The sequence below is a fragment of the Rattus rattus genome, chromosome 18 (genome assembly GCF_011064425.1).
Source record: "Rattus rattus isolate New Zealand chromosome 18, Rrattus_CSIRO_v1, whole genome shotgun sequence".
Taxonomy (NCBI): Eukaryota; Metazoa; Chordata; class Mammalia; order Rodentia; family Muridae; genus Rattus; species Rattus rattus.
This window is the reverse complement of record NC_046171.1, coordinates 2,313,808-2,335,130: the sequence shown is the minus strand read 5'-3', so window position 1 is coordinate 2,335,130 and position 21,323 is coordinate 2,313,808. Positions and strand designations below refer to the sequence as shown.

Sequence of the window (21,323 nt, the reverse complement as noted above, 5' to 3'; positions counted from 1 at the left end):
TGAGTTCCAGGATGGCCAGGACTTTACAGAGAAAGCCTGTCTCAAAACAAACAAGCAAACAAACAAACAAACAGAAGCAAACCAAACATAGCAGGAGCCAGCCTGTTGATGGTAGTATACACATTTAATCCCAGCAACTGAGGCGGCAGAGGCAGGTCGATCTCTGAGTTACAGGCTAGCCTGGGCTATGAAAGGAGTTCCAGGACAGCCAGAGCTACTGTAGAACAGAGAAACCTTGTCTCAAAGAAAGAAAGAGAGAGAGAGAGAGAGAGAGAGAGAGAGAGAGAGAGAGAAGAAAGTCTTGACAGACAGAAAGAAGACAGAAAGAAAGAGAGAGAGAGGAAGGAGGAGGAGGAAGAAAAAAGAAACAGAAGACAGAAAGAAAGAAAGAAAGAAAGAAAGAAAGAAAGAAAGAAAGAAAGGAAGAAAGAAAGAAAAGAAAGAAAAAAGAAGACAGAAAGAAAGACAGATGGAAAGAAAGAAAGGAAGAAAGGGAAGGAAGAAAGAAAACAGAAGACAGAAAGACAGATGGAAAGAAAGAAAGAAAGACAGAGAGAGAGAAAGAAAGAGAGAAGAAAGTCTGGACAGACAGAAAGAAGACAGAAAGAAAGAGAGAGAGAGAGGAAGGAGGAGGAGGAAGAAAAAAGAAACAGAAGACAGAAAGAAAGATGGAAAGAAAGAAAGAAAGAAGGAAGGGAAGGAAGAAAGAAAAAAAGACAGACAGAAAGAAAGACAGATGGAAAGAAAGAAAGGAAGGAAGGAAGAAAGGGAAGAAAGAAAGAAGACAGAAGATAGACAGAAAGACAGATGGAAAGAAAGAAAGAAAGAAGGAAAGAAAGGGAAGGAAGAAAGAAAAAAGACAGAAGACAGAAAGAAAGAACACAGAAAGAAGACACAGACAGAAGTCAGACAGAGAGCGAGAGAGAGAGAGAGAGAGAGAGAGAGAGAGAGAGAGAGAGAGAGAGAGAGAGAGAGAGAGAGCCTTCCAGGCTATATCCATTGTAGAGAGTTAAACACCCACTTTGTGTTTGAATAGCTTGTGCTCCTCTGGCTTCTAAGACAAACAAGCAGGCTCAGATCTCCCCGACAAAGTCGGGCTTGCACACTTGGATAACAAAACGGGGCAAACAAGACCTGGTCTGTGAGGCTGTGATTTGCCAATCCCCAGGAACCAAGGTGTCACCATGGTTCTTTAGCAAAGGGCTGGTCAGAGAAGGAAGCTGGAACAGGTAGAGTGCTTTCGGTACCTGACGCCTTCACCCAGCGCTCCTCTTCTCTCTCCTCTCACCCTATGCCAGAAGAACCTGGAAACAATATGATGCAAAGGGTTCACAACAGCTGATGAGAGTAATTGTCACCTCAGATACCTGGTAGGAACCTTATTTTAAATGCCTAATTGCCTGTTAGTACTGTGGCCTTGCATCCAAATAAGGGCACTGCTCCTTCCTGGAGTTCATAGGTTAGCATTCTGTCTAAGCCCTGCCCCACAGTTACCTGACACTATAAAAGGGCTGTTTGCCCACCCCCTTGCTCTTGCTCTTGCCTTCCCTTCCCCTCTCCCCATTACCCCCCCAATGTGCTCATGGCTGGCCTCTACTTCTCTCTCTCTCTCTCTCTCTCTCTCTCTCTCTCTCTCTCTCTCTCTCTCTCTCTCTCTCTGCCTTTCCCCTACTACCCTCTTGACCCCTCCCTGTGCCCCCGAATAAACTCTTTTTTTTTTTTTTAATTATTCTTTTTTTCGGAGCTGGGGACCGAACCCAGGGCCTTGTGCTTGCTAGGCAAGTGCTCTACCACTGAGCTAAATCCCCAACCCCAATAAATTCTATTCTATACTATACTGTCTTGTGACTGGTCCCTCAGGGAGAAAGGATGCCTCGACAGAGGCACCCCCTTCCCCAACACCTCACCACACCTCCATAGAACATACCCCCCCTTATCTTTTTATAAACACATCATATGGTGTGCAGAGAGGTGGGGTGGATGGGGCTTAGGGGGCCGTATATTGGTTACCTTTGCAAGGGACCTGCAGGATGGTAGGAGGCAGGCTATAGGGAAGAGAGAAAGACAGACCACCATGAGATTGATAACAGAAACCCTGGAAAGGGGTCCTCAAGGCCTTAGTGTTTGCCCAGGAGCTGAACTAGCATCAGACTGTCAGCAGCTGTGGTCACAGTTTGAGGCTAGTCCAAACCGTTAGGGTTGAGCTCTGGCCTCTTGGAGATCTTGAAGGGAAAAAAAAAAACAAAACTATAATTTGATTGAAATTCTCACTGTAGGAGGCAAAGTGGCAGAGATGCAAAGGGTCTGGAAGGGCTTGCGAGGGTTGAAGATTCTGTTCTCACTCTGGGTGTAGACTTACATAGTAAAAGACCTTTAACACTCCTGCTAGTCTCCTGACAAATGGAATAGGAAAGAAGGATTGAGCCAGCGCCAGCAAGGATCAGGACACTGCCATTGTCAAGCACGGGGTAGTAAAGTTGGAGCCCAAGACAGCCATCGTTCAATCACCATCTTGAAAGCCAGTCCAGGGGCTGGAGAGATGGCTCAGTGGTTAAGAGCACTGACTGCTCTCCCAGAGGTCATGAGTTCAATTCCCAGCAACCACAAGGTGGCTCACAACCATCTGTAATGAGATCTGGTGCCCTCTTCTGGCCTGCAGCCACATATGCAGGCAGAATGCTGTACATAAAATAAATTAATTAATTAATTAAAAAAAGAAAGAAAGAAAGAAAGAAAGCCAGTCCAGGCCATGGTCTTTCCAACCTCATGCCCATGCTGACATGGGGCTGCCTGTCCCTTCCGTGTGTTGTCTGATGGGTACCTCTGCCTTGGCTCATTGGGATGAGAGTTCTGCAGTCTGAACCCTGAGGGCAAGCTACTTGGCTGGTCGGAGTCTATCTTAGGGTTTTACTGCTAGGAACAGACACCATGACCAAGGCAACTCTCATAAGAACAACAGTTAATTGGGGCTGGCTTACAGGTTCAGAGGTTCAGTCCATTATCATTAAGATGGAAACATGGCAGCATCCAGGCAGGCATGGTGCAGGAGGAGCTGAGAGTTCTACATCTTCATCTGAAGGCTGCTAGGGGAAGACTGGCTTCCAGGTGGCTAGGATGAGGGTCTTAAAGCTGTGCCCACAGTGACACACCTGCTCCAACAAGGCCACACCTACTCCAACAAGGCCACACCTACTCCAACAAGGCCACACCCTCTAATAGTGCCACACCCTGGGCCGAGCATATATAAACCATCACACTATGGTCTCAATATCAGTGTACATGTCCTTTGAATGATTATCTATGGCCTGGCCTGTGTCTGGAGCATGCGTCTTGTGATGTAGCTCTACATACACGGTCTTTATTTTTTTTTTTCCTCACCTAGACACACATCGGTTTGTACACCTTCTTCTCTTTTACCATCTCACTGCTTCTGTGCAGGGTACACATCACTTACAGTGAAAGACAGGTCAACCCGAGAGCCCCCTCACAGATAGATCTCACACTGAACAATCATGGAAGCCAGATGGTGTGGAGCGCTCAGAAGGCTGAGAGTAAGAATGAGGCAAGCCAACAACCGGGAGGAGGAGGGTAGGATGGCAGGTCAGAGCACCACCCACCTTCCAGAACAAGCAAGTCACCACACCTGAGTACCCAGAACTAAAGCAAATGAGATAAGCAGAAGTTGATGGGTGAGGGCCAGCTAGATGGCTCAGTGAGCAGAGAGGCGCTTGTGGCTAAGCCTGATGACTTGAGTTCAAGCCCCAGGGCCCTCTAGGAAAGAACCAACTCCTATGAGTTACCTTCTCACTTCTATTTGTGTACCATGGTATGTGCATATCTGTTGTTGTAAAAATATAAAAAATAAAAAAAGTATAGGTGTCTATTATCCTGCTAGGTCCACACCACAGTGCCCCAAGATATTTCCTAGATATCTTGGCGGAAACACATCCCAACTCCACGGCAGCCCAGTGTCTCCTGCCGCCACACACTTTCCTACATTCAAACCATCACATAAAAGAACACACAACACAATAATCTTTGACCCAATTGGTAAGATATAATTGCCCACTTAAACATACAAAGCCCAGTACCATCCATCCCTTAAGAACATTAATAACACTCCAAAGTGTTGAGTTCAGTTCAGGGCAACTTCCCTGTTCTGTTAATTAAACTTTGGGACATTGAAATTGGCTGAGGGAAATTACTGAATAGAGAATATTACTCTATTCATATACTTCTAGCCTACACAAATAAAAGGAAAAAAAAGAACATTAATAACAACCTGTAAATACACAGAGCGGAATCTTAATGTCAGCCTCCATTGTCCTGCCACGGCTTCTCCTTCTCCCTCCTGTCTCCTCCTTTCCGGTCCAGTCTCCTCCTCCTCCTTCAAACTTCTCTCCCGCCCATCCTTCCTTCTCCTCCAATGACAGGCCTCCTTCTATCCTGTAGCTGCCCCTCACTTGTATTTTTCAAATTCAATGGGGAGAAGGTTCTGGTGAAGTCACCTGATTCCTGAGTCCTTGGGGCAGTGGAATTAGCATCAAAATACAGATAACTCCAGGGCAAACCATAACACGTATCCACACATGTACATACACAGGTGCATATCCACTGTACATGCACACCCGTGCACATGCACACTAAATAAGAGTCTTAAAAATAAAGGTGGTGAGCAGCTGAGGAAGACACCTGATTCTGACCTCGGACCTACACACACGTGTACATACCTACACCAACAAGTACATATAACACACACGTGTACATACCTACACTAACAGGTACATATAACACACACGTGTACATACCTACACTAACAAGTACATATAACACACACGTGTACATACCTACACTAACAAGTACATATAACACACACGTGTACATACCTACACTAACAGGTACATATAATACACACGTGTATATACCTACACTAACAGATACATATAACACACACATATATACATATCTATACTAACAAGTACATATAATACACATACACACCACAAAACACAAACACCACAAACATCACCAACAAAACCCAGAGGCAGGTAGCCCTGGGAAAAGGCATAGCCTTTGGGAGGCTCAGACCATCACTGTCCCTACAAGGGGATCCCCTTCCTATGTGAAGATGCCGTCAGCAGGCGCCATTTAATCCAGTACTAGGTCACTTGGAAAGGACTCCAAACACCATCGGCTACCTGAGTGGTCTATGCTTCACTGGGTCATGAATTTGGAGGACAGTCCACCTTTCCTGAGAGAATCACATCGTACCTCACCAAATACCCGTCTCAACTACTAGATCCAAGACCTCAGCTTGTCAACAACCGAGGGGCTGGACGGACACTCAGAGCTCAGCGGAGACAGGGACTGACCTCTGAGCTGATCTCCAAAGCCTCTTTCTCATAAGCACCATTGCCCAGCCTGAACACTCATGTACCTGCTTGGAGCACTCACACACCCAGTGGGAGTACTCACAAACCCAGTGGGAGGACTCCTGCACCCAGTGGGAGCACTCACATGACCTGGGGAGCACTTCTGCATACAGAGGGAGCATTCACACACCCAGTGGGAGCACTCCTGCACCCAGTGGGAGCACTCACATGACCTGGGGAGCACTTCTGCATACAGGGGAGCACTCACACACCCAGTGGGAGCACTCCTGCATCCAGTGGGAGCACTCGCATGACCTGGGGAGCACTTATGCATATGGGGGAGCACTTACACACCCAGTGGGAGCACTCACATGACCAGGGGGAGCACTTCTGCACACAGGGGGAGCATTCACACACCCAGTGGGAGCATTCCTGCACCCAGTGAGAGGACTCACAAGTCCAGTGGGAGCACTCCTGCACCCAGTGGAACCATTCACATGCCCAATGGAGCACTCCTGCACCCAGTAGAACCATTCACATGCCCAATGGAGCACTCCTGCACCCAGTGGGAGAACTCACATGCCCGGTGGAGCACTCCTGTGCCCTGTGTGAACACACATTCACCCAGTGGGAACACCCACATGCCCAACGGGAGCACTCACATGTCCCGTGTGAACGCTCACATGGCCCAGTTTGAACAGTCACATGCCCAGCGTGACCATACACATGTCCAATAAGATCTTCCCTCGCCCATTCCGATCCTCTGGTCACACCCATCTCAGAGAGCCTTCTGACTTTAGTCAGGCTTGACATCCTTCTGGCTTAAGTAGGCAGAACTACCCAGACTCGTCCAGAGCCAAGGTTTCTCTCTTCCCTCACCCCTTGTTAGACACTGTGAACAAAAGGAAGTCACCTTCTCTGTGCTTGGTCAGGCCCGCATCCTTTCTTATTTAACTTTACAAAGTAACCAGGAAAACGGCCCTTGCCGTACTCAATCTGCCGGCTCCCCGGTCTTGGACTCCCCAACTCTAGGACAGTGAGGGATAAATCTGTTGTTTTATGGGCCACAGCACTGATGGCATTTTGTGGCGGCACAAAGACAGCTCTGCTTCCCTTGGCAGGTTCCCAGCCAGCGGCTGCTCCCACACAGCCCAGGGGAACATGGCAGAGTGCTCGAGTGGAAAGATCGCTCCCATTGTGTGTGCTGGAAATGTCCCCTGCACATTGGACGGCTTGGCTCTGTGAATTTCCTGACCGGGCCCCGCACCTCCCCCATCGGCTTCTCAGAAGTCCGTCTGTGGCTGGTCCAAGAGCAACAGCGACGTCAAGTGCATGGCTTACGTGGAAAGCCTCAGCCCTTCCTCCTTACATCCAGCCCGTGCCTGTGGGACGTGTGATGTGGTTGAGGGACAGTGATGAGGAAAGTCCATGTGAAAAAAAGCATGTCCCGGGGTTGGGGATTTAGCTCAGTGGAATGGCACTTGCCTAGCAAGCGCAAGGCCCTGGGTTCGGTCCCCAGCCCCGGAAAAAAAAAAAAAAAAAAAAAGCATGTCCCTATGGCTTACTCTCTCCCTTTCTCCTCCCTCCTCTCCTGTCCCCTCCCCTCCCTTCCTACCCCTCCCTCACATTCCTCCTCCTCCTCTCTTTTCTTCCCCTCCCTCTCCCTTCCCCCCCTTTCCCTCCTCCTTTCCTCCTCCTCTCTTTTCTTCCCCTCCCTCTCCCTTCCCCTTTCCCTCTCCTTTCCTCCTCCTCTCTTTTCTTCCCCTCCCTCTCCCTTCCCCTTTCCCTCTCCTTCCTCCTCCTCTCTTTTCTTCCCCTCCCTCCCTTCCCCTTCCCCTTTCCTCCTCCTCTCTTTTCTTCCCCTCCCTCTCCCTTCCCCTTTCCCTCTCCTTTCCTCCTCCCCTCCCCTCTTCTCCCTCCTCTCCCCTGCCCCTCCTCTTCCCCTCCTCTCTTCTCCTCTCCCCCTCTTCCCCTCTTCTCTCCTCCTTTCTCCTCCCCTCCCCTTACCTCTCCTCTTCCCCTCTCCCCCCCTCCTCTCTCCTGTCCCCTCTCCCCTCCCCTCTTCTCCCTCCCCTTTTTCCCTCCCCTCCCTCCCTCCTCCCTTCCTTTCTCCCCCTCCCATTAGTCCCCTTTGATTCAGTTTTCACGTCACCTGTACGTACAAGGTCTTATGAATCTGTACAAAATCTAGAATCCACGGGGTTTTTGTCTTTCTGAGACCACCTTGATTCACTCAGTGCGGCTGTCTCCAGTTGTCTGACATGGTCTCATGTAATCCAGTATAATGAAATGAGATGATAAAATAATAAAATAAGGGGCTGGGGATTTAGCTCAGTGGTAGAGCGCTTACCTAGGAAGCGCAAGGCCCTGGGTTCGGTCCCCAGCTCCGAAAAAAAGAACCAAAAAAAAAATAAATAAATAAAATAAGAACTGGGAGCGTGCAGTGCTACAGTGCTACCCTTGGCCAAAAAAAAAAATTAATAATAATCAATGAATATGCTTTCCCTGAGAGTTGGGGAAAAAATATAAAGCCGTCGTCACTAACATGTGCTTCTTTTGTGTTTGTTTCAAGACAGGGTTTCTCTGTGTGGATGGATCTGGGATTAGAACTGGGATTAAAGGTCTGCACCACCACTGTCCAGCCCCCAACATCTGCCTTTTCCTTGAAGGTATCACATTGATAAGTAGGAGATAGGGACCATCTGTTCTTGTCTCCTTAAAATGATGCAGACCCCATGATGACAGCCGTAAACAGCTCCCGCCATTGTCCCCCTTAGCACGCCAGCACTGGTGATTCTGGGTCTATCCTGGGGGGCTCTATGAGCTGTCTGGACTCTGCCAAGGCTGGAGGCAAAGTGGCCTGCAACCTGGGGCGGTCTCCAGACTTCCTCTTCCCAACTCAATGGAGGGTAGTCAAGGCCCACATAGATTATCTAACACCCTCAATCCCTGCTCCTTTATAGCACGCATTCCTGAAGACCTGACACCCCAACACAGGCCGTGTGGGACACCACAGTCACCACAGTTTTGTTCTGAAACCTGTATGTAAGGCCAGGAAAACATGGCCACAAATGTTCACTGTGGCTTGGTGAAAGGCTTCATCAGGCTTCAGCTATGTCCTTGCTGTGGGTTCTAGAGAGTGTCAGGTAAGCTAGACTAAGGAGCTTGTGACAAGGCAGTGGCTAGGACAGTCACTGACTATCTGTGCTTTCACATTCTCCAAACTGTCTCCTATGGCTGTGTGCATCCTCCAAAGACACACGTCAGAATCCTGAATTTATGACACAGCAGTGTTGGAAGATGGCGGCCTGAGAGGAGTGTCTTGGGTCAGCAAAGAGAGTTCCAGGAATGGACTGGTCTATTTGTACTGGTAATGGACTAGGTAATCAGGGACTTCAGCCTTCTTTGTCACATTCAGCATGCGTGTGTGTATGTGTGTGTATGTGCACATGTGTGTGAGACCAGTCTTGGGTGTTGCCCAGGGAACAGCAGTGGCTTTGCCTTTCAGGGACTGCTCTCCTAGAGAGCTCTGTTGCACAGGATTATCCTCTGAGCCAGACAGATCCCACCTTCCTGAGTTCAGCTGTGTCTGTTTGCAAGAGATCACCACAGCTAGGCATGTTGACTGGTGACCTTCCCTCAGAGGAGGATGGGGCAGGGAGAATCATGGGGCCCTCGCCTGAGTGTCCAGTCATTCCCCACAATCGTATTTAATCCTGTCCTGATTGCACGTGGTCTCCAGTGTTCGATGGAGGGGCTAGAGCGTGTAGATTGGGGAGAATGAGAAGGGTCTCCATCTACACAGCCACCGGAGTGTTATCATTCACACTGGGTACAGACCTTCCGGTGTGGCTATTTTAAGGTCACTGATACTCCTGCCCATATCCACCATCAATACTAAACAAGCCTAACAAACTCACTGGATCCCAAGGCTTAACTTTGGTGAAATGGAACCTAGATTTGCCATTGAGACTCCCCCCAGGAAGAAAATTCCTTTTTAAAAAAAAAAAAAGATTTATTTATTTTTGTTATATACAAGTACACTGTCGCTGTCTTCAGACACACCAGAATAGGGCATCAGATCTCATTACAGATGGTTATGAGCCATCATGTGGTTGCTGGGATTTGAACTCAGGACCTCGGGAAGAACAGTCTGCTCTTAACGACTGAGCCATCTCTCCAGCCCAAGAAAACTTTTTTTAAAAAAAGATTTATTTTAAGGCCCTAGGTTCGGTCCTCAGCTCCGGGGGGAAAAAAAAAAAAAGATTTATTTTGTGTATATGAGTACATTATTGCTGTCTCCAGGTACACCAGAAGAGGGCATCAGATCCCATTACAGATGGTTGCGAGCCACCATGTGGTTGCTGGGAATTGAACTCTGGAAGAGCAGTCACCGCTCTTAATGGCTAAGCCATCTCTCCAACCCCAAGAAAATTCTTAAAACAAAAACACAGGACACCTTCTGCCTGCGCTATCTGATACTCTGATTCTGGGACACAAATGGGAAACAGAGTGCCCTCCCTCAGTTGCTCTGTGTAGGGTGCATAGAAATGGATGCCCTGGAAAGTGGACCTCTGGAGTGTCAGTTACCAACAATGTTTCCAAGCCGGACATAGAGATGCAAACCTGTGATCCCAGGACTCAGATAGCTGGGAAAGGAGGGTTGTAAGTTCCAGGCAAACCTGGGCTTTACAGCTACACCCTGTCTCAAAAAACAAAAAGATACAAAAACTTTGTATTGGTCCAGGTGAGGTGGCATTTATCTTTAATTCCAGCACTTGCGAGGCAGAGGCAGGCTGATCTGCAGTGAGTTCAAGACCAGCCTGGAGTTGGGGATTTAGCTCAGTGGTAGAGTGCTTGCCTAGCAAGTGCAAGGCCCTGGGTTTGGTCCTCAGCTCCGAAGGAAAAAAAAAAAAAAAAGACCAGCCTGGTTACATAGGGAGGTCCCTCCCAGCCAACCAGAGATACATAGTGAGATCCTGGGGGCTTTTTTGTTTGTTTGTTTGTTTTAAAGTTTATTTATTTATATTTAAATACATTGTAGATCTCTTCAGACACACCAGAAGAGGGCATCAGATCTCATTACAGATGGTCATGAGCCACCATGTGGTTGCTGGGATTTGAACTCAGGACCTCTGCAAGAGCAGTCAGGGCTCTTAACCACTGAGCCATCTCTCCAGCTCTGTTTATTTATTTTGTTTGCTTAACAAACAAATGAAACCTTTGTATCAAAAGTGGTTGGAATTACCTTGTTTCTAGTCCTGAATCCTGAATCCAGCAATGACTGTAGCAGGCAAGACAAATCACGGAAGCCAGTCCTTGTTCTTCCCCTGATACAGGAAGCTAGGAGTTCTTTGCACTCACAGACATGCTCTAGGGACACCTGGAAGGTTAAGCAAACAGGCTTCTCCCTTCAAGAGAAGGAATGCAAAACCTGTTTTCTGCTTAGAAAGTTGGAGCAGATGTATTATTATCCAGCCTGGTGACTTTTGTATCAGTATGGTTAGAAACTTTTCTAGCCCCAGCCCCTCCTCTAGTTCTCTATCATAAATGTTTTTTTTTTTTCAGTCAATCTATAGAACCCATCTTTATGGATTTGAGTTTCAGTGTACTCATATCTGATTTATATTTAGCTTGCTCTGTTACTCAAGGAGATTTATACACGCTTTGTTGAGCATGTGGGATCGAGCTAATCGCCACAAGAATAATTTTCACCAAATTATGCTGTGCTTAAATATGTCTCAAATAAAGAATTCAGGGTCGGATTCCCAAAGTTTGAACAAACATAGACTACTGAATCATGTCCCAGAGTCGCCCCTCCCCAACCCTTGGGTCCAAATGTTTTGTCTTGTAAGTGAGCAGCATGGAAAGACATTCTGTAGAGCTGGGGTTCTTTTAGTGCACTGCGGGTTGGTCAAGACTAGAATAAGGAGACATCCCTAGCAGTGCCCTCCCAGAGCTTCAGAGCAGCCTCCATATGATGACAGATGGGTCAACGCTTTGAGACACACAGCCCACCACTCTTTTTTTTTTTTTTTTTTTTTGGTTTTTTTTTTCGGAGCTGGGGACCGAACCCAGGGCCTGGCGCTTCCTAGGTAAGCGCTCTACCACTGAGCTAAATCCCCAGCCAGCCCACCACTCTTTATAAGCACTTGCTATGTTCCTAGACTCAAGTTTGAAAACACTGGGAGCCCAGCAGGAGGAGGCGACAATGTCTGAGGCTCTCTATTCAGCAGAGCCTTGGACCAGAGGCTGCGTTTTAATTCTCTTTAGTTTAAATGTATCACTGTGTAGCCGAGGACTTGAACTCACTGTCCAGCCTTCAATCCAGCTGACTTCCTCAAGTGCTAGGATGATTGCAGGAGTCTGTCGTCAGATCATCAGACTCATTGCTTTGTTTTTGAGACACGTGGTGTGTGTGTGTGTGTGTGTGTGTGTGTGTGTGTGTGTGTGTGTGTATTTGAGTGCCCAAGAGCAAGTGCCAAGGCTGGGCACATTACCCCAGCACTGGGGCTTCTCACAGCCTGGGCGTTATTTCAAAATGTCAGAGTTTTCCATACCTATCCTTAGCTCTGAGCCAGCCAGGAGTAGGCACCGTCTTCCCTAAAAGGCTCCAAGTGTCTGCCAGTTCATTCCCACACCGGGAATAAGGCTTCATGTCATCAAAGCTATTTCCAGGAGGACGCTATTTAAACTAAAGAGTTTGCAGGGAGGGAAGGAAGGGAGAGAGGAGGGAAAGGAAGGGAGAGGGAGGAGAAGCCGCTCCCAGGGATCTGAGGTTCTCTGAGATACCTGGGGATGGGGAGGGGCAGGTTAGTTGTCTAGTGTCGCTCTCGATACGCAGGCTACACTGGACTGCCGGGCAAGCCCTTGCTCGGCTTCAGACCCTTTAGGTAGCCGGCTCCTCCTGGCTCAGTATCCACCTTTCCTTTTCACTGTGGTACTGGGCCCTTTAAAAGATCCTTGTTCGGCCAGAAACGTCTTGTAAACCAAGGTCATCTGCATGCAGGAGGCATCTTAGGGATATGCCCCGCCCCCGGCCCCGCCCCCGCCCCAATCTCTCCCTGGTGTATTTAAGGTTTATTTTTGGCTCGCTATTGCATTAATCTTCCAGTTGTTTTCCGTAAAAGTGCATAATTTTCACCGCAAGCTCTTGGCCTTCCAGGGGTCCCCAGGCCTGTATGTTTGCAGGGAACACTGTCCTTAATGCTATTGTGGTTGTTGGGAATGCCGCGGCAGAATAGGACATTTTATGTCGTGTCGCCAGAGACTTAAAGTTTTTCATTTTTGGATTTATTGCTGGAGTTAGCGTGTCATTAGGGGAGAAAAGGGGGGCCTACAACAAAAGGGCCCGTTGGCATTATGAACATCGGAGGCACCGGGCTCATATATAATGCATACGTCTGGGTAATGGAGACTTTTCGTTAGTCGTAAAATGTTCAAATGACTCACAGATGTGTGGCCCTCGCAGCTGTTCCTCCTCAGCTAATGGTGCTGGCTTCCAGTCAGAGGACTTTTGTACCGAACGCGTCTGGCAGCGACAGAGGCTCTTGTGATATTCCCATCGAGAGGACCATTCACTGTCAGCAGAGGCTACAGTGACAAATGGATAAAGGCCAGCCAGGAAGGTCGTGTCGCTCTGCCTTCCAAAGGGATCCTCATGCCTAGCAAGCGCAAGGCCCTGGGTTCAGTCCCCAGCTCCGAAAAAAAAGAAAAAGAAAAAAACAAAACAAAAACAAAAACAAAGGGATCCTCAGTGGCAGGATCCTCACCCCGGCTCAATTCAGGCTGCTTCGTTGATGAAGGCTTTTTCTTTCTCCCTCAGTTTTGGGAGGGATGTGTTTGAGACAAGGTCTCTCTATGTGGCCCTGGCTGGTATGGAAGTCACTATGGAGTGTAGGCTGGCCTTGAACTCACAGAGATCCATCTGCCTCTGCCTCCTGAATGCTGGGATTAGAGATGTGCACCATCATGCTAGCTAAGGATATTGTTTTGTGTTTTAATTTTATATTTATATATAGGTATAGATTTAGATAGATATTCTGGAGGCCAAAACAGGGTATTATGTCAGATCCCCTGAAGCTGGGGTTACAGGTGGTTGTGAGTGACATAGAGGCCATCAGTTACCAGAAGTTTAGCAACAGGGTAGGGCTCCACAAGCCTTAGAGCAGCCTAGAGACGCTTCCCATGGGCTGGCCCTGGGTAGAGTAGAGGAAACTTGACAGTCATGATTGACTTATAGTCAGAACCTTGGCCTGTCAGCTAAACAGAAACATTTTCTCTTTCTCACTGACTTCAAGGAGACGGATGACTCCTCATGCTTTTGTTTAGTCTTGGGTTCATGTGATCTCCTGTTTCAGCCTCCTATATGGATGGGCCTCCAGGCATGTTCCCCCCCCTACTGTTGACAGGGGACAGTCTCATTATGTGTCCATGAGAAGAAGAGCATGAAGTGGGAGGTCTGGGTCTGGCTTTGTCACAAGTGCACATGAATGATCCATACACACATGTATACACACATATATACATATATATATATATATATATATATATATATATGTATGTATATATCCATACACACTCACACACACACACATATATAATCTTAGTTAGGGTTTTACTGCTGTGAACAGACACCATGACCAAGGCAAGTTTTATAAAGGACAACACTTAATTGGAGCTTACAGGTTCAGAGGTTCAGTCTGTTATCATCAAGGTGGGAACATCACAGCATCCAGGCAGGCGTGGTGCAGGAGGAGCTGAGAGTGCTACATCTTCATCTGAAGGCTGCTAGCAGAAGACTGGCTTCCAGGCAGCTAGGACTAGGATATTAAAGCAGACACCTACAGTGGCACACCTACTCCAACAAGGCCAGCCACACCCCCTCCAACAAGGCCACACCTACCCCATCAAGGCCACACCCACACAAACAAGGCCACACCCACTCCAACAAAGCCACGCCTTCAAATAGTGCCACACCCTGAAACCATATATACCATGGTACCATGATGTTTGAAAGTTGGGGTCATCCCCTGTGTTCTGGGATCACAGGAACACACCATTATCGACAGTGTCGCTACTATGGCAGTCATCCAGAGACTCCCGGGTAAAGTCTCCCGGGTACCAGGATGATGCAGGCGCTGCCCAGGGTGCCTGAGACCCTATTGGTACGTCTGAGTCCATGCTGCCAATCATGGGATGATCCTGCAAGACTCAGGAACACATTTCCCTTTTCCCTAGGGGAGGGAAGGTATGGGCTGTGATGGGAACAGCATGTGCGTTATGGGACTCCATGAGTTGGGAGAACATACAATGACTGAAATGAAGTCACACAAAACAGACAATGGTTTGTAAACGATTCTCGTTGGGGCCAAATTAGAAGTCAATGGTGCGTGGCAGCAGAGCCTGCCCAGGTGTGTTGACAGATCTCATTCAGGCTACTTCCCAGATGCGGACTCAGTCGCTTCTCCTTATTGAGGTTTTTGGGAGGCCTCCTACTTCTCTTGGGAACCTAACAAAGGGACATGGGAAGGACTCTCCTTGTTAGCAAAGAGTGGGCACCTTTGGTTCTGAGGGAGGTTCTAAGCTTTCTAAAACAAAACCAAACCACAAAGTCAGTTCGGGACAGCCAGGACTACACAGGAAACCCTGTGTGATGGTTTGTATATGTTTGCCCTAGAGTGTGGTACTATTAGGAGGTGTGGCCCCGTTGGTGTGGGCGTGGCAGTTGCTGTGGGCGTGACCCTGCTGGTGTGGGCGTGGCCTTGTTGGAGCGGGTGTGCTGCTGTGGGTGTGGGCTTTAAGACCCTCATCCTAGTTCCCTGAAGCCAGTATTCTGCTAGCAGCCTTCAAATGAAGATGTAGAACTCTGAGCTCCTCCTGCACCATGCCTGCTTGGAAGCTGCTATGCCCCTGCCTTGAGGATACTGGACTGAACCTCTGAACCTGTAAGGCAGCCCCAATTAAATGTTGTCCTTATGAGAGTTGCCTTGGTCAATGTGTCTATTCATAGCAGTAAAACCCTAACTAAGACACCCTGTCTCCGAAAACCTAAAATAAAACAAATATCTGCTTTAAGATGAAAACCAAAATGGGGTTGGGGATTTAGCTCAGGGGTAGAGCGCTTGCCTAGCGAGCGCAAGGCCCTGGGTTCGGTCCCCAGCTCCGAAAAAAAGAAAAAAGAAAAAAAAAAAAAAAGATGAAAACCAAAGTGGCTAGCAAGGAAAAGCTCATTCCTCAGCTTAGGAATCCCATAGTGTCCCAAGAAAATGGCCTGTGTAGCCAGAGAGTAGGCCAGGCTCCTGGGTGCTATAGTGGGCCCAGAGTGATAGCAGGACAGAATGACCAGGTCACAATAGAATGTAGCCACTCTCTGGGCAGCTCATCTGGTGAGTGGTAGTTTTGATGGATGGAGATCTGTCCACAGTGAGATGGACTGGATCACCTGACTTAACACAGTCTGCAGCCCCTTTCTTCTCAGAGGGCAGCAACAGCCTGGTTTGGATTAGAGCTTATCTCCCACAGGCTTGTGAATTAGGGGGCTTGCTTGCCAGCTGATGGCTTTGGGGGGATGTAATTGGATCCTGGGGGTCCTGATTTTGTGAGTGGATTCTCTCTCAATGTATGATGTCATTGTTGAGAGGTGACACCTACTGGGAGATGTAGGTCATGGGGGAGCGGGGAGAGGCTTAGGAACTCTAGCTTATTTTTGCCCCTTGTTATATGTCCTCTTTCTGCTTCCTGTCCACCATGACATTCTGCCTCATCATGGGACCAGAATCAGCAGAGCCTTTGAAACCATGAGCCAAATAAAACTCTCGTTCCTCGTGTTCTCACTTAGATTTAACACAGTGACCCAAGGCTGCCCCAGTAAGGTTAAAAATTTCCGGGGTTGGGGATTTGGCTCAGTGGTAGAGTGCTTGCCTAGCAAGCGCAAGGCCCTGGGTTCGATCCCCAGCTCTGAAAAAAGAATAGAAAAAAAAAAAAAAAAAAAAAAACTTCCAACCCAACCCTCCAATGGCAAGGTTGTTCTTTCCAGCAGAAAGGGTCAGGGTCAGGGTCAGGGGTTAGGGGTTAGGGGTTAGAGGTTAGGATTAGGGGTTAGAGTTAAGTGTTAGGGTTAGGGGTTAGGGGTTGGGGGTTGGTGTTACTGTTATGATTAGGGTTAGGGTTAGAGTTAGGGGTTGGGTTTAGGGTTTAGGGTTAGTGTTTAGGAGTTAGTGTTAGGGGTTAGGGTTAAAGTTTGCATTAGGCTTGGGATGAGATGCACCTGGTTTAGTCTGAGGGCTGTCACAAGTCACCCAGGAAATCCATGCATTTAGACTGTCCCCTCTAGGAGTCAGAGCCAGAGACCAGCCACATTCTTTGTAGTCCAGCAGCTTCCCAGACAGCAGAAGACCAAAAGGCAAGGCCCTGTAAGGCTTCTCTGGTATGCATCCCAATAACCACACCCCAGGGGAGAGGGAACTACTGAAAATGGTCAGCCAAGATACTCAGCGTTTGAAGACCTGTCAGGAGAAAACTGACTGCTGCGATGTCTCAGCGGGGTGGTGTTTACTGAAACTTTCCTCACAGGAATACAAATTGCAGTATGCCGTGTGCAGCAGCAAAAACAAGACGCACTCTCTGGGTCTCAGGTGACCATTGGTCACATGCTCCTTCTGACAATTCATGCTAAGATTTTTTTTTTGTTTTTTGTTTTTGTTTTTTGTTTTTTGTTTTCCGGAGCTGGGGACCGAATCCAGGGCCTTGTGCTTGCTAGGCAAGCGCTTTACCACTGAGCTAAATCCCCAACCCCTCACGCTAAGATTTTATTTTATTTTTTTTTCAGAGCTGAGGACCGAACCCAGGGCCTTATGCTTGCTAGGCAAGTGCTCTATCACTGAACTAAATCCCCAACCCCCACGCTAAGATTTTAAACAAGTCTTATAAGTAAATGTGGCTTTGGATTTAGATTTGACATCCATGAGGCTCTCTGTTCTTGTCACATATTTACCAACCTACACAGAGAGAGAGAGAAAGAGAGAGAGGGAGAGAGAGAGAGAGAGAGAGAGAGAGAGAGAGAGAGAGAGAGAGAGAGAGCTCGTAGAAACCTAGTAACGTTGTGTTGATTCACTCTTTCTAAAACAAAAGGAAACAGGGTCTCACTAGGTAGCCCTTAGTGTGGCCTCAAACTCATAGGAATGCTCCTGCCTCTGCCTCCTGAATGTTGGGATGTGAGGCAAACATCACTATGCCCAGTTCCTACTTACTCTTTAAAGGACTTCCTCCTTTGGTCATGGGAAGTAAACCCTTCATGTGTTTAAACACCAGGGACTGGAGTCAGTCCATGTCATTGGTCTGCTTGAACATTGTTGCTACAGTTCTTTTGTCCGAGGGTTCTAAAAGCAACTAGGTAACTACTTTAGGTACAGGACGAAGATACTTTGTAGCGTAGTTTCCTTTACCTTGTAGGATTACCTGGGTGGGTGGGTGGGGTTATTTTGTCCATCTTTCCCACATATCTATATATCGTTTTGGGTGAGAGTTTAACTTGTCCATGCCTTTATTTTCCCATAAAATTAAGTAGATAATGCTTGTCCATGTTGTATTGAAAAAATACAATGTCTAGGGATTGCCTCTAAGAGGAAGAAAGGGCTGGCGGCTGGGGGTAATGTGGCTTAGTGGTACATGACTTGCTTCACATGCATGATGAGAACAAAAGAAAATAAAAACTAGAAAATAAAGCAATTTAAGGAGAAAAGGGGGTACATGGGAAACAGACAAAACAAGATTCACAATGTTGCTAGGTTTGTATACACGTGTGTGTGTGTGTGTGTGTGTGTGTGTGTGTGTATGTATGTATGTTTGAGAGAGAGAGAGAATAGGATTGAATGGAGGCCTTCAAGAATGTTAAGCACACGTCCTACAGTTAAACGATTCCCCCTACACCTTAACCTTGCAGCTGCATGCTCATCGGATAGGTTTATCATATGCTCTCCTCCCTACTTCCACACCGATAGAAATGTCCAAAATACAAAGAAAAAGCTAACTTTAATAACACCTGGTCCCAGGGTTGGGGATTTAGCTCAGTGGTAGAGCGCTTGCCTAACAAGGGCAAGTCCCTGGGTTCGGTCCTCAGCTCCAGAAAAAAAAAAAAAAAAAAAAAAACACCTGGCCCCGCCTAACACATTAAGTAAAAACCTCACTGGCTTCACAGCCCTCTCTGGGTGAGTTCCGTCCCTTGGAGAGGGCTACAGTATAAATAAGACTCTGCACTATCCTTCCGTGGCCCTAAAATGATTGCATCACACCTCCAGGCATTGTTGACGAGGAGAGAGAAAATAGATTAGAACCCTGGGGAGGAATGACTGTGAAAGGCGAGGATAAAGCTTTCAACCTGGGGCTGCTATGCAGGGGATTTGCTTTGAACATTTGGAATGGGGCCCTTTGCTGCTCAAGGACATGAACAGAAAAATCTATCAAGGATGTGCTGCCTCCCGGCTGACAATTTATTTCTGGAGATGCATGTGTATTACATTTCTAGCCCAATAAAAAGAATACCATTTTTTATTATTATTTATAAACCAATGGCTCCCAGGCAGGTACAGACACTGAGTAAAGGAGGCTACAGAGGAAGTTGGCTAAGTCTTACCACCTTGAACAGGGGGCCAGACTTGCTGGGTGCAGGGATTCAGGTGCTAGTGAGAGAATCCATCCTCATAAGACACTGTGAGGACTGGCAGAACACACACCTTGTGACATGTGTCGGGAGTGACCTGGACTGTGAGAGAGTTGCTATGCATTTTGAAACTCTCTGTCCACGGTTTCAAAATCAAGACCTGGCACTGGAAAGCTGGCTCTGCAGTTAAGAGCACTTACTGCTCTTACAGAGGACCTGGCTTCTCCTTCCCAACCATTTGTAACTCCAGTTCCAGGGGATCCAGCCCCCTGACCTCCAAGGGAGGGCATCAGGCACACACGCGGTACATATACATACATACATGTAGGCACAAGACCCATATACATAAAACCTAAAAAAAAATTTTTTGTAAGATTTATTTATTTATTTATTTATTTATTTTTCTTTTCTTTTTTTCGGAGCTGGGGAACCGAACCCAGGGCCTTGCGCTTGCTAGGCAAGCGCTCTACCACTGAGCTAAATCCCCAACCCCGCAGTCAGTGCTCTTAACCATTGAGCCATCTCTCCAGCCCCCCTAAAAAAATATTTTTGTTTTAAATCAGGACCTGGACCTGTCCTGGAGATGGAGTTGAGCCTGGAAATGGCTCAACGAGTAAAGGTGTTTATGTCAAAGCAGATGACTTGGGTTTGATCCCTAGAACCCACATTGTTCAAAGAGGGAATAGATTCTCTCAGGTTGTTCTTCTATTTCCACATGTGCAACATGAACCCCAACAAACAAAGTAAATAAACAAAAACCGTAAGGATGATCAGCAATGACCCTTGCCTGTACTTTGGAGGGTGTGCACCAGTGACTGTGTTATCCTCGGTGTCTTTGAAACTCCTGTGCTTTCTATAAAACCCTAAGCGTCCCTTGAATCTATGGTATAGCCCTGAGAGAGGAAAAGGCCTTGTAGTGGCTATTCCTGGTTGTCAACTTGACTATATCTGGAATGAACTATAATCCAGAATTGGAAGGTTCACCTGTGATCCTGACCTTGAGGCTGGGAGATACAAGTTTCTGACCTGGATCTTGGCATGGCGATCTTGAGGTATAGTGGCTATGAATCCCAGGAGACGGAGGCAAGGAGATCTCTGAGTTCAAGGTCATCTGGGACAAAGTAAGCCCCAGATCTATGCATGGTGGTACACACCTTTAATCTGGGCCACACCTTCTGCTGGAGACCTACATAAGGACATTGGAAGAAGGAAGATTCTCTCACCCCCTGCCTGCCTTGTGGGACTGAGCCACTGATCGGTCCTTGGATTTCCATTCACAGCCGCTGCTGACCATTCATTGTTGGGGAGTTGGGCTACAGACTGTAAGTCACCAACAAATTCCCTTGCTATGTAGAGACTACCCATAAGCTCTGTGACTCTAGAGAACCCTGACTGATACAGACCTCATCATCCCGCCAGCCTTCTCTCCCTGCAAACACAGAGAACGAAGACATCAAGTCCAACGCTCTACCACGAGGAACCACAGATCTACGCCCCAACACAACAATCAGGAAGACAGAGAAAAACATATTTCTGAAATGGAAAATAAAACAAAGCTTGCCAAAGTATCCTCCAGTTCTGGGACATCGGGTGAAGGGTTCACCTCTTGGTGAAGGGGAGTCAGTCATGGGTGCAGCCAGAGGGTAGAGGAGTGGCATCAGGTCGGTGCATGGCAGAAAGGAAGAAGGGAGCTCGTGCCCATTTACATAGGGGAGACTCACTTCACTTGCAGAGGGGCATAGTCCTGTGCAATTCTACACCATAAAGGTATGTTCGAAAAGATGGCATCCAAGGGTAGGGTTTAGTACTTACGGGTTCTTCCGAAGAGCATTAGTTAAGCTGAGACAAAGGCCCCCCTCTCTTTCCCCATTACAGCCCTTTAAAGGGGCAGCAGTGGTTATCAACCTGTGAGTCTTGGACAAATTTGGAGTCAAACAGCTCTTAACCATTGAGCCATCTCTCCAGCCCCCCTAAAAAAATATTTTTGTTTTAAATCAGGACCCATGTTTTAAATACATGGGTCACCTAAGACCATCAGAAAACACAGATATTTACATTCCGATTCATAACAGTAGCAGAATTATGGTTAGGAAGTAGCAAGGAAATAATTTCATGGTTGGGGGGGGTCACTACAACAGGAGAACTGTATTAAAGGGTTGCAGCATTAGGAAGGTTGACAACCACAGCCTTAAGTATAGGAGTCTGGTCTAAAAGTGCCTGTTTGGCCTAACTGCAGGCACACAGCCCCGTTTTGGTTTGGTTTGGTTCCAGGCAACTGGCTCACTGTGTAG

General features: G+C 47.5%; 1 non-coding gene across 1 annotated transcript; it reads left to right on the top strand.

The window, feature by feature from the left end:
* Positions 1–4,119: 4,119 nt before the first annotated feature.
* LOC116887781 lies at positions 4,120–4,250 on the top strand. Its single transcript, XR_004386278.1, has one exon. It is a non-coding gene; the product is annotated as a small nucleolar RNA SNORA36 family (small nucleolar RNA).
* The last annotated feature ends 17,073 nt before the right edge of the window (positions 4,251–21,323 follow it).